The following is a 13,727-nucleotide window of genomic DNA, read 5'->3' on the forward strand; positions in this document are numbered from 1 at the left end:
AGTGGGGATGTCTGAGGTTTCTGTTGGCAGCCCATTCACCTTTGGCTATTCACTTGTCAGGATTTCTGTTTCTTGGATGTTGGGTTCCTTCATGCTACTACAACAGTTTTGGTGGGCCTTTGCCAATTGTTTTCCATGTGGAGTTGTTCACACTTCATAAAGAGGTATTTCCTATTGGCATTAGGGATGAGAAGAAGGGATGAGGTGTGATTCTGATTCACTGAGCTACATAACTCACATGTGGACTATGTCACCTGCACATCAAGGGTCAATGGTGTAGTGTTTGTGGCAATTTGTTTGGCTGTTGTTGTGCAGCTGAATGTGATGCAAGTGGAAACCATGGATGAGCTGACTGCACTGGATTCACCATCATACTGAAGAGGGCCTGCAGGCCTGTTTGTCACCTCATTGAGACAGTGAATTGGTGTGGGTGTCCGTTGCTGTTTGCTATGGGACTGCACCTTTTTTTGAACAGATAATGCATATGTGCCAGCATACTGTTTTGTCTGTTCAGCAGGAGACTAGATTAGTACATCTGTAGGAGTCTGATAGTTGTGTCCCGACCTGCGAGGGGTATGAGGGTGGGTGACATCCAGTGAGCTGTTGTCAGGCAAGTGTTGTAGCCAAATTATATGGGAGTTTATGTGGGCTAGTTAGGTGACTTCATGACCCTCTGTAAGCAAGATGGTTCAATGGATGTTGTGTCAGCCATTGCAAATGTCATCCAACTCCTGATGTCAGTATTCTGCACTGAATGAGTAGGTCTGGTTGTTGGGGCAAGAACTGTTTGGGTGTTCAGTCTGCATAGAGTGATGTGAATCTGGGGCACAGTTTTATGTGGGAACTCTGATGAGGGCAGACTTGTGGGCGCTGATTTAATGTAGGGGGCTGAGGTGTAGTGTACTGGGAATAGGTAGGAGCTGCCTTAATTTAGTGGACCAGGGCGCAGTTTAGTGTGGCTATGTGGGTGGTGCCTTAATGAAGGAGGTTGTGGCACAGTTTAGTGAGGGTATGTGTGTGCTGCCTTAACGTAGGGGGCCCAGGCACAATTTAGTGCAGTTATGTCGGTCCTGCCTTATATTAGGGTGCTGGGGCACAGTATATTGTGGGTGCCTGGGTGCTGCCTTTAAGTAGGTGGCCACAGCACAGTTTAGTGGGGGTACTGGGACGAGGACTTGTCATTCACACGAGAGTTGAGGAAGTAATGGTGATTGCTGGTAGGCAATCCTTGACTACTTTTTTCCTATGCGCAAAAGTTGTTAGACAGCACTGTGTTCTGTTTGCAATGGGGGCGTGTTGAAGGCATCCCAGGCACTCCTTAGTTTTCTTTGCACTGCAAGTTTCGGGGTGCTTTTGATTCCATGAATCGGCTCCCAGTGCAGTACATTTGTTATGCGCATGTTCGGCTCATGCTCACTACTTCGTTCGGACTTAGCGCTTTATTGTAATTTACGCCCTGTATGGCAGAAAGGAAAGGGTTTTTATACCAGTCCCACTGCTTTTAAATTATATTTGGGACCAAGCAATTGACTGCACTATTATTGCTTAACATGTGATCACCTTAGAAGCACAATATAAAGATGCTCTTACACGTAAAACATATTTCCAAACATCATATATACAGCCTAATAAAAATCATGATTTTTGAGGTCTACACCAATATAAGTGGTATTCATTTTGTAGTACATCAGTGACTGTGTTTTAATTCTACCTACCATCATACTTTCATATTGTCATCACAGATAATAATTTGCGTAAAGCACAACATCAGACAATGTTTTCTGGAAAACTGAGTGGAACAGCTGGAGAGCGCCTGGCAAAATAATTGTGCTCTGTGCCATCGTTATGCTGCTGCTGTGAAGATACAGTATCACAGCGGACGCTGATATATTTTTTAAAACGTCCATTTCAGGTTTCAACTGCAAGCATGTGATTGGAACAACTCAAGGCGAACCATAGAAACCCTGATAATGGTTCCAATCTATTTAGCCTTGATCGGTATAATGTGCAATAATCTAAACTCAGTCATCAACAGATTTGCACTGTATTTTCTTCAGAAAGGGCCTACTTATTAGTTGCAGTAGCTGACATGTAATAAAAACCTCTTTACTTCTTGCCGCCAGGGGAAGTAAAATGTAATACAGCAAATGAAAACTATATGCCGAGGGATGCAATCAGGTCGTATTAAGCTTATTTTCTCTGTTCTCCTATTCCTATGGGTGTATAATGTGGTGTAATGGATAACTGCTAATTTTTAACAATGCTGTTAATGTCGTGTATAATCGGCATTGTGTGTGACCAGAACCCACAGCATAACTGCTTTGGCTGATGAGAATGTGATTATAGAAGTTCATTAGAGCAGATAATGTGTGGTACCAGCGATTAAACGAGGATGCTGTTTCTTGACAGTCTCATGGCTTTAATCATCACCACGCAATGTGGAATTATTTTTATTATGCACACCCTAGACAGTTGTCAGTCTGAAATTCTGTGCGCTGTGATAAAAGTTATGTGTTACACAAGTAAAATGTGCTATTCTCTTTGTTGTATGTTTAATGTACAATGAACTGTGCATGGGAAGGGTCTTTTCGAATATTATGGGAGTCATGTGTTGTAAAGATGCACTTTAAGTAAGGGATTGCCTTGTCTGGTGCCACGTGATTTTCGTTTTTATTTAATGTGTCAAACTTTCAAGAGTAAAAAGGGGATTTTAATACATTCATATAAATAATTAGTAGCCCTCACTTTTGGCAAACATTTATTTTCCAAATTATGTATTTCAAATTTATAATATTTGAACACACTAAGCTGGATACACATGACGTTTTCCATTCCTGAATTTTCAAAACTATACATTTAAAGGACTTGCTGTCATTGATTCCTGTACTTGAAGGTTTAACTGGAAACATAACGTAGTTATGTAAATGGGTGATCTGCACAATGTTGCGACCAAATATCTTTGCAGCCGCAGATGTGAACATCTGAGTTGCTGCAACCACGCAGCAGTTGTTCTCGTTCCTGTCCTTCTTGCTCTCTAGCTAAAGAAGTCATCAGATGCCGACCTTGGCGATGCATAGACTCATGCCCATTTTGATTTGACAATGACTCATCGATATTCTAATTCACTGAATATATCGTTTGTGTTAGTCATGTGAACCTATGTCATGCAGATCACACTACTCAAAGTGAATCAGATAATTGGGGTTCAGCAAACTTTCAAGTCCAAGCGATTCATCAACGCTCTGAATCTTGAACTAGCTCCCCCCAACCTCACAGAATGTCACCAAGCTCTTCTCTCCGTAGTTACTGCTTGATGCCAGGGATGTCATTTCACCAAAATGCCAGGGGTAGCTGAAGTGACATCACATGACCCTTGTCCTCTGATAAACCTCACAGGAAGTGATGTCATTTGACATCATCCCCCATTCGGAAGTGATACCGCGGGAACGATGGAAAACGACCTTTCACCCCTTGCCCAAATAGGAAGTGTCATCACATAGCATTGTTCATATGTACACTACAAACAATATGGTTACCATATCACTATAATATGATATACATTTCATACAAGAATGGATTGCCATATGTATAGTTAAGATCAATGTGTATAGGTACATATTACCAAATTACTGTGAATGCAAGCAGACCTCCATGGCCAAATGATAAAGATGTGTTATTATATAGCACTTACGATCAAGAGCTTTATATAGAAAAAATATACATACAATATCACCCAACCTGTGTTGGTACTCATTTATCAAACTCAGAAGGATGAAAGGCTGAGTTGAGATGTTTAAGAACAGACTAAATCAGTGGCTCACCCCCTGAAGTATGCCTGAAATATGTGGGATGTCTTAACCCACTCATCCAAGCCCTGCAACAGTATTGTGCATTGCTGGCAGCGGAAACATCAGAATGGCCACTGGAAAGCATGCTGATCGCTCAAAACCATCTGAAAATGTTCAGTAAAAACTGGAAAAATAGGCTGCCACCCACTTTTGCCTATATTAGTGAGAACAGGAGGTAATTGACTAAAACCTCCATTGGTCTACACAAACAGTAGCCTAAAACCACTTTGAAAAAACAATGTTGATTGCCAAAAGCAACACAGAGCTGTGTGGGAATTGTTTCTTGATTGTCAAAATATGCTAACATCATGGCTCACAAACCACCAAAAAAGATCCAACCTCCTTGTTGGGTGTTCCACATCATTATACTGCAAGAATCCACATAAACACAATGTCAGCAAGAATCATATGCTATCAAGCTAAATTCCCTTTTAAAGATACTGATGTAAAGACAGCTGTCAAAAATGGGTATAGTACCGTTGCACGCCTCCAACAGGTGCTGGCGATTTAAAATTCTGACAGGAGAGCTGTGTTGCAGAAGCTAAACATGCCAAAGAAGATACTTCCATCAAAATTCCATATAAAGTGCCACACAGTGATTTCATTCTGAAAAAGACTTGATTTAAAGATATATTGCTCATTTTAAGTTTATAAATGTATGTTTTTCTTCACAAGGAAATCTGTTCAATTAATCAGAAAGAAACCTCATGCAGCTAAGACTTCAAAGGACTTGCTTCTCTGAGAACCCTTCACACCTGGGGCCTTCTCACCAACAGGAGAGGAGGTCGGAGATTTCTCCTGCTGGCAGGAAAAAGAGACAATGGTTTCTTTCAGCTGAATATAATATGCTGATTTGGGTGTAACTGTTCAACAGCTGCTCTAGCAGGAAGTCAGGCCATGTGACTATCTGACTCACCAAGCTTCTGGGGGGCGGACCAGACTGAGATGTGAATTCAATTGAGAGCAAATGTATGTTTTATAAAATTGTGTATAGCAAAGCGCATCAAGCTGACAGAAATGTCAAACTTTGAGATGGTTAAAATGACTAATTCACTCAAGGTTCAAGACTAAGATGGACATCGTCCGATGTCCTGATACCAAACCCCTGGATTTATTAATATTGCAGATACAGTGTTTATGCTAGAAACATAAGAACTTACAGTATTATGCTCAGAGAGGGTGTGTATGTCTGTGTAAAATCTGGTGCAGAACCCATATTGGGAAATTTACCAAAAACAAAAATAAGTCATCATTTCTGAACCAAAGCTCGTAGGAACATGGGGCTTGAACAGAGACCTGCCTTAATTCATCTGTGAGGTGTACATGAATTCTCAACAACTTGTGTATCTGGGAAATATGTTTTTTTTATGAAAAATTGATTTTCTAAGTAAAAGCAAAGGGAAGTTTCTTCACTAAATTGTAAAACTCAGCATCACTCTGACTGATTCTGACACGCTAATCCTTTCTCCAGTCAGGTCACAGGGAATTCGTTAACCTATCAAATCCTTAGGGGTTGGGCATGTTGCATCAGCCTTCCCACCCACTTTGAAAACGCATAAAAAAAGACTGCTTAGGACAGGCGAGGACACTCTCACTTTTCCACTTCAACTGATTCCTGCAGAGCACTCTGCTGGACCAGATCCAGACAATATCCAGACTCCAGATATATCCAGAGACCAGACTCTAGAACCAAGCTCTAGAACCTGAAGGAGAGGCCTAACCAAAAAGATGAACTCTTCTCAGCAGGCCTGTAGAATCTAGCAACTTGATTCTCACATTCAACAGCCAGGCTTTTAACTGTCATTTTAAAGCTAAGATCTTCAGCTGTCCAACAAACCTAAAACGACATTCCTTATATTTTTTCTGTAATCGTGATTTACGCACGCAGCGAATTGCAATTTAGCTAATTTCACCACATGTTAAAAATCGCTGCTTCTTGCTTTCAACTGCTTAGATTCGTTTTCAACCTGGTAATCACTCATGAATCATTGCTAGTGTTGACCTGAACTAACCCAGAGTAACTCTCACTTATCCTGAATATCCCTTAGTGAATTAAAAGCATTTTTAGTATATTTTCCCATCCATTGCAATTACATTCAAAAGTATTTTGCCTGTTTTAAAATCCTACCTGTTCTCTCTAAGCTTGCTGGGGGAACTGGAATTTAACTGCATTATTGATTGGATTCTTGAAACCTGTGTACCCTCCTTCCCATCTCTTCATACTGCACAGTGGGGGGAGTGAGTAGTGACAGGGAAAAAAGTGACCCTATTTTTTTTTCACTGAAATCATATCAAGTCTATTTCTGTGTTGCATTCTTTCCCATTATTGCATTTCCTTGAATCACGTAAGTATTCTCTGCTACAGTATCCTTCATATTCCTACTCCTAAGTGATTAAAGAGATTGTAATTTTGTAATATTACCTGTTGTTTATTACCGTCCATATTCATAAGTATGCTATTCAGATATTATTTTGTTCATAAAAGTGTGATATATATACTGTTTAATTATTCAAATGAACCTTTTAATTTGCAAAACAAACCTACTTCTTGGCTCAGTGAGGTCAGGGGGGATTCAAAGAGAGGAACGTTATATAAGGGTTCATCATCCAGATTTGAGAACTTTGGCATAAAAAAATATATAAATAAGGGCTTCCATTGGGCATCCCAGACTAGGCATTGACTTATTTGTAGTGCTGAATTGAAGTCACTTACAGATTGGGGGCTCGTTGCAGGACTTCTAGATTAGATCTACCACTTGTGCAGCTTAATACAGTGTGCTAACTAATAGGATACATAAATCCTGTTGGGCTACAACGCTGTGTTACGCTGTAAAAGCACCCCTCAAAAAGGAACGCTCTCAGGTAACGGTGCAAAATAAAATAATAAACTTCTGTAAGTCAGGAAGGAAATCAATTTCCAGAATGGTGACATTGGTAGATATCAAGATAGCTAGAGAACACCTACTTACATAAGCTATTTGTGAGAGGCGAGTGGACTGAGCAGGACCAGAATGTGTGGTTGCAGGCAATCACACAACAGGTCACTGCAACTGGGTTAGATAACTGGAGAGATCAGGGTCCCTTACATGTGGCCCTGAGTGAACTATATATGGCCCCTAAGGCCAAGATGAGCACAGCAAGATTGTCAGGATAGCGGCATATTTATATTAATATATGGGAACCATACAGAACAGATGTGCTGAAGGCCAAGATCTGGCAAGTAGGCAACTGTTGGCATTAGAGAAGGCCCTATCTGATCTGGACTCTTCTGAGCAGAGGCTGCAGAGGAGCAAGGAGTCAGAAAATGATAGTAGGGAGTATATAATTAAAATAAAAGAGGATATGGGTATCCTGCAACAGGAAAGGGCAGACCAGGATACCAGAATTCTGGCCTTGCAGAAGGAGTATCAAAAATGTTTGGACTCCCTACTGTAGAGCCAGAAAAAGCTGGAGCAACAACTGGACTTCAATAGGGTATGTGCTGAGCAGGTAGTCACCCTGCAAAGCCACCTAGATAGAGTGAAGGCGCAGAGCAATAAACTGATTTTGAAAGACCTGGATACCCAGGCAGAGTTTGATGAGGAGAGCCAGGGAGCTGGTGCCCTTCAAAGGCAGAGGGATGACCTGGCGGGACCGATGCAGGCTCTTACTCAGGAAAGGGATACCTTAGGCCAGGAAGTCTGCCACTTAAAAAAGAAAATGGAAGAAAATCAATTGGCCCTCCAGGGACTGGGTCACCTCCAAAAAGAGCATCAGAACTTGTTAGAGCACATCAGGAGGGTGGAAGATGCTCTGGCAAAAAGGAGCAGGCCAGTAGGGACGGTACCCAGGAGATAACCCTCCTGCTGCAAAGACTGACCCAGTACTCCAGGACCAACCAGGAAGCACAGAGGGAAAATTAGGCTCTCTGTCAGAACAATGATAGGCTCCAGCAACAGATAGCCATGCAGGAGAGACTGATAGAGTCCAGTACAGTAAGGCCTTGATTGAGCAACTGAAAGCACAGGCTCTTGCAGGGCAACAGGGAGCAGGGGCTGATAGAGATGAGGTTCGCTGGGAAAGGGAAACACCTGAGCAAAACCTCAGGAGACCTAGTACCAGAGGCCTCCATCTCTCCCAGTCCCTGGACTCTGCCTCCCCCATGTCCCCTGGCGCACATGAGCCCAGGGCCACAGGGATGGCAGATTACTCTCCAGTCAGAAGTATGGGGCTCATAGGCCAGTACCTCCTAGGAATGGATGGGTGGACATCCGGGTATGGGCACCCAAGTACAGTTCAATTTAGTGGGGAACCCCGGGAGAGTAGGCCCACTAAGGGCATCCTGAAAACCTCTGCCCAGTTAGGTCAATGGGGGGCAGCAAGGAGGAATCTGAAGACTCCTCTGAGCATCCCAGGACACAAGAGACTAGGTCCCCACATTCTGCCAGCTATTCCCAGGCTTGCAGAATCCGGGAAAACCTGGAAGATCAGATGGGCACCTCTGGGAGCAGTGCTTCTGAGTCAGAGGATGAATGGATCAGGGTTACCTGAACCAAGAAGGCCAAAAAAGCAAAAAGGGCCTTGCTTGAGGACCTCTTAAAACAGATCCAAGCAATAAGGCGCGTCATCACTACTTACCATAAAAACTCCAAGTATTCTGTTTGGGAACACTTGGAGCTCTTTGAGCAAATGATGGAGACTTTCCATTTGAAGGACAGCAGTAGCTGCATCCGACCAATAAAATTAAAACAGAGTGTCAACCATGTTAGTTTAAACCGCACATGCCACATAGTTGAACAAAAATCTGACCAAGTAGAATTTCACTTCCATAACAACCAAATTCCAGATGTGACAGTAATAGCAGAAGGACAACAAACTGGTGATGGGGGGGTCCTCTCTATTTCTTAAAATCAACCTTCCTTCCAGTTTAAGGTGGTATTCCACACTAGACGGAAACACTCTGAAATTCTTTACCAATCCACAATCAGACATTCCCACTCCTATAGTCCAGAAAGATGTGAAATCAGCTCAGAGACTGGCTCTGAATTGAATATCAATTCAGCAAATTGGAGAGCAGTTGCTCATCACTGTTCAGTTAAATGAAGAGAAGGACTCTGTTCTCGCCCGAGTGTGTGTGAACAACGGTAAGAGCTTCATCAGCGAAGCCATGTTCCGCCAACTCCCAAAAGATCCAGCCATTCCCACATTCAAACTGATAGACAATGGGAAATGGATCTGGAAATGCCCAATTCCAAACATCTCCTGCCAAGCAGGTTTATGCTCAAAATCTCCATTGGCAACAAGAGCATAGTCCATGGGCTTTGATGACCAAGAGAAAGCATTTAGGTCAGCTCAATTGCTACCTTATGAAGTTAAAATTCAAAGTGGAGAGGAAGTCACCATCCCAGAAAGGATCCGACAATTCTCCCTGGAAGTGAAAGTTAAAAGAGGACAAAAATTGAAAAATCCTGATGCCTATCTTCATCTAAATGCTTCTCTCCAACAGCAAGGGTTGTGGGTAAACCCAACACCATTAGTCTATATGGAACATGACACCATTCCAATAGTGGTGGATAACAGCGACTTAAAGAGTATCACTCTAGCCGCAGGCACCATTATTGGAATGGCGGTTGATGACCAACATTTTTCCATTGATTTAGGGAATGAACTGTTAGGACCAATCCCCAAGGATTGTTTTGACAGTGACAGTGATGACAATACAACACCAGACAGGATCTTTACCCAGCATGGGGGGAACTTCCTGGTGTACACTTCCTGCCCTTATGGCAAGGAAGATGTGACTTGTGACTTCAGGAGGGATGAGGTGCTTTTCCAAGTCCATGAGGGCTACCTTTCCCATCTGAAGCCACCAGTCCAAATCAGCACTCTGGCCAGGGACTTCTCCACACAGCTGGAGGAGACCGCTGAGATAGCAAAACCAGAAGTCTTTCGAGGCTTCAGGCAGATGGTTGAAGAGAGAGTCAACCTAGCTGAAGCCTGTGTGACTCTAGAGCAGAAGCAAAAGTTGGAACAAGTTTTCTTGGATTTTCAAGATCTCTTTGCGGTGGACTCATATGACTGTGGTCGCACCGACATCCACACAACAACAATTCCCACGGGCCCGGGCATGATTTCAGTGTTTGTGAAGCAATATCGCTTACCTCTCGCATCAATGGAGTCCATAATTAAAATAATTAAGAACCTTCAGTCCCATGGGATCATCCGTCCAGTCCACAGCACCTTCAATAATCCAGTGCTGAGGATATTGAAGCCAAACGGCCAGTGGAGACTCTACCCCGACCTTAGGGAGCTCAACAAACAGGTCCATACTTCCCGATGGCCTCTTCCCTACATTGACCAAGGGCTGGCCCAGATCCAGGGGTCACAGGTATTCACTGCAATAGATCTGACCAATGGATACTGGACTGTGCCTGTCAGTAGGGAGGACCAATACAAGCTGGCTTTTACCTTTGGGGGCCAGCAGTACACATAGACCCGGACTCCCTTCGAATACCTCAACTCTGGCAATGAATTCAACATTTTTCTGCATAAGGCCATGCCTGACCTGGGTGAAAGGGGTAACCTGGCATATGTAGATGATGTCCTCATCAAAAGCTCAACTGTTGAGGTACACATAGCGGGGATCCGTTATGTTCTGACCCAGTTGAGGGCCGCCAGAGCAAAACCTTCCTTTCAGAAAGCACAGTGCTGTAGAACCCGTGTTAATTTCTTGGGGCATGAGATTACTCCTCAGGGTCTCTGTACCCAGGAAAAGAAAGTGGAAGCACTTCAGAAACTGAAAGACCCCACAACTCTGCGGAACTAAGGAGCCTCCTTGGACTGACTAATTACAGCAGAAAGTTCATTGAGGGCTACGCAGAGATCACCAGGCCCCCTATTAATCTCTTGAAGGGGGGGTTAAGTGGGAATGGGGTCCAGAACAATCCGAGGCAGTAAGACAGCTCAAAAGAAGCCTCTCACAAGTGCCTTGCCTAGCTTACCCTGTCAGAAACAAGGAGTTTTTCTTGGAGACAGGGTTCTCTAATACATGCTTGACTGCAGTATTATACCAAAAGCATGACAAGGTCAATAAAGTAATATCCTATGCAAGCAAAACTTTATCCTCTTTGGAGGAATAATTCAACGATTGTGAGAAGGCACTCCTGGCAACGGTGCGGGCATTGAAGAATTACCTTCATAGTGGAGACTCCACACCAGCCTCTATAATATCTCCAAAGTGACAGAATCGGGCCGGAAATGAGAGTAATTACCAAATTACTTCCTGGATTCTGTCAATGCAAGGCTTTCCCGTGGAGGTCAGATATGGCCAAAACAAGAAGAGTCCCCTCGCGCAAGGTCTGGCTGACTTGCATGATTGTGCCAGAGAAAACTGTCTCGAGGACGAAAGTCTAAAAATCAAGGACAACAAAGAGGCATACCTTAATTCCCCACACAAAGTCTTTGAAGGAGACAAGTGTGTGGGAATGCCCACTGTCTATGTGGATGGATGTTCTTACCATGTTGACAACAACGGGGAAAAAGTACTTGTGGCCGGCGTAGGGAATGCATGGGTGAATGAGTCCCCAGAACCCTCCGCTGGGTACAAGATTGGTCCCCAAAGTAGTCAAGTGGCCGAGATGATGGCTGTGCATCAAGCCATCCTCACTGCTGTCCAACATCAACTCCACGAACTGGTCATAATGACAGATTCGGATTATGTACGGAACGGGTCCGTGGAGCACCTGGTTAATTGGAAAACCAGAGGCATGCTATGTGCTAATAACAAGCCCTTGAAACATGGGAAGTTAATCCAAAATATTGATGATCTGGTCACCTTGAATGGATGACCATCTACTGGAAGAAGATCAGGGGTCATTCCAAGGTAGAGAGACCAGACAAAACTAGAAATGACTTAGCTGATCAGCTGGCCAAAACCGGGTCCATCCAAGGGGATCTAATAGAGATCGAGTACCTGTTGGGGGAAATCCAGGTCACTGCTATCACCAGACAAATGCTCACAATGATCTTTCAACTGCACAATGGAGTAAGGAGACCCCAGTCTAACGCTCACCTGATTCCCACAGAGGCGCGGGTCTTAGCAGGAAGGTGTCTGTGACTCGAAAAGTGATGTGCAGGACTCGATTGGCTTCTGGGGTCGAACCTCTTTGCACTGTGTGTCGAACTCGAAGAGTGAGGTTTCTGCAGGTGAAAGAATATGGGGGTTAATGGCCTGGGTTGTTGAATGTCCCTCTCTCTCTCTCTTCCCAGCTTTTCTGTAGAGCCCCCCCCCAAGGTCAACGTGCTCACCTTAGATAGGTGAATGCTGGGCTCTCCATCTGCGTCTGGTGCAGGGTGCCGTTGCCAGTTCCTTCACTGGTGAAACATTGGCCTCTTGAATTCAGAGGATGGTTACCGTCGTTATCTGCACGAGCGGTGAGTTTCTGGACACCTTTTGTCTTTATAGTCTTTAAATGCGTGGCACGTTAATATTGAAGACTCTGTATAATGCTTTTCCCTTATGTATTGCAGGACTCTTGGGATGGAAGATGGAGTGAAGCGCCTGGAAATTCGTAAGTATGGCAAGCGCTCTAACTGTCTCTTTCCTTGCAGCTTAGTTCGTGTTAAAGAGACGCCGGAGTATTTGCAGGCGTTTTATTGCGACAAGCGTGATGGGCGTGAGTAAATACCTGCTTAATGTCTTTTTCTTTTGTCTTTCAGATGTTGGTTTGCAGCGCCGGAGTCAGCGGAATGCTAGTAAGTTTTAACTATACTTTGTCTTCTCAGGCGGCGATGCAGAATGAAGAAATCCGGAATTCACGGCGTGCCGGTAAGTATAACAATGCTTTTGTCTTTGCAGGCGAAGATGCAGCGTGAAGACACGGCCGCTGCTGATGGATCAGGTGAGAAAGCACCGTGTGTAGACTTTGTCTTGCTAACCTGTTGTTTCTTGTCTTTTGCAGGTGCTGATGTTGACTGGATAGAGGAATGGTAAGTATAATTCTTGCAGGTTCAGGATCGAAAGAGGAAAGGCTGGAACAGACCCGGTGAGCGTTCTGCTGCAGATGCAGAATAACGCGAAGCACGTTTCATCTATCGGGTGTGGTTTAAATAGCCTTGGAGTGATGAGGCGTCTTCTTCCACGGCCCCGCCTAGGTAACAAAAGAGTTCCAGTTTCCAGAAGAGTTCCAGTGCTGTATCCAGGGAGTGGAGCTGCCCCACCCAGGTAAGAAAGTAGTTCCTGTTCACAGAGGGCTTCTAAGTGGCTGGTAAGTAAGCAGCATGGTCTGCTGCAGGTAAGTCCACCCAAGCACTTTCACACCAATTATGAGCCCGGCGCTTCCAGTGCCGGGACCAATGGTTTTGATGAGCCTGGTGCCACCGGCGCCAGGACAGGGTCCAAAAGGTCCCAGTAGGGACCGGCTGGTGCCTAGGATTAGGGTTAGGGGCCTGCTCCCAAGGACGTTGGGCTGGTCCTGGCTCCTTGGGAACAGTGATCATGACAGCACCCCCCCTCAAGGCCCCTCCTAAGCGTGTCTTCTCCCGGGGCTTTGGCTTGTTGGGGTGATTCAGATGGAATTTCTTTACCAGACGAGGTGCGTGGACATATTCTGAGGGTTCCCAAGTCCTCTCCTGGGGGCCGTATCCTTTCCAATCAACCATATAATATAACTTAGATTTGGAGATTTTGGAGTCTAGGATGTTCTTCACTTCGAATTCAAGTTCTCCATCTACTAAAACCGGTTCTGGAAGTTCAGTCAATCGGGTTTCTCGTTGTACTGGTTTTAATAAGGAGACATGGAATACTGGATGTATTTTCATATGCGTAGGTAATTCCAATTTGACAGCCACCGGATTAATTATGGCAGATATGAAATAGGGTCCAAGGTATCTCGGGATGAA

At 44.2% G+C, this 13,727-nt stretch overlaps 1 protein-coding gene across 3 annotated transcripts in view; it reads left to right on the forward strand.

Annotated features, from left to right (window-relative positions):
• LRP1B (LDL receptor related protein 1B) overlaps nt 1-13,727 on the forward strand; it is a 4,835,697-nt gene that overhangs the window by 1,977,526 nt on the left and 2,844,444 nt on the right. The window lies entirely within an intron of this gene.

The sequence above is a fragment of the Ambystoma mexicanum genome, chromosome 9 (assembly GCF_040938575.1).
Source record: "Ambystoma mexicanum isolate Mex_15411 chromosome 9, UKY_AmexF1_1, whole genome shotgun sequence".
NCBI classification, from domain to species: Eukaryota; Metazoa; Chordata; class Amphibia; order Caudata; family Ambystomatidae; genus Ambystoma; species Ambystoma mexicanum.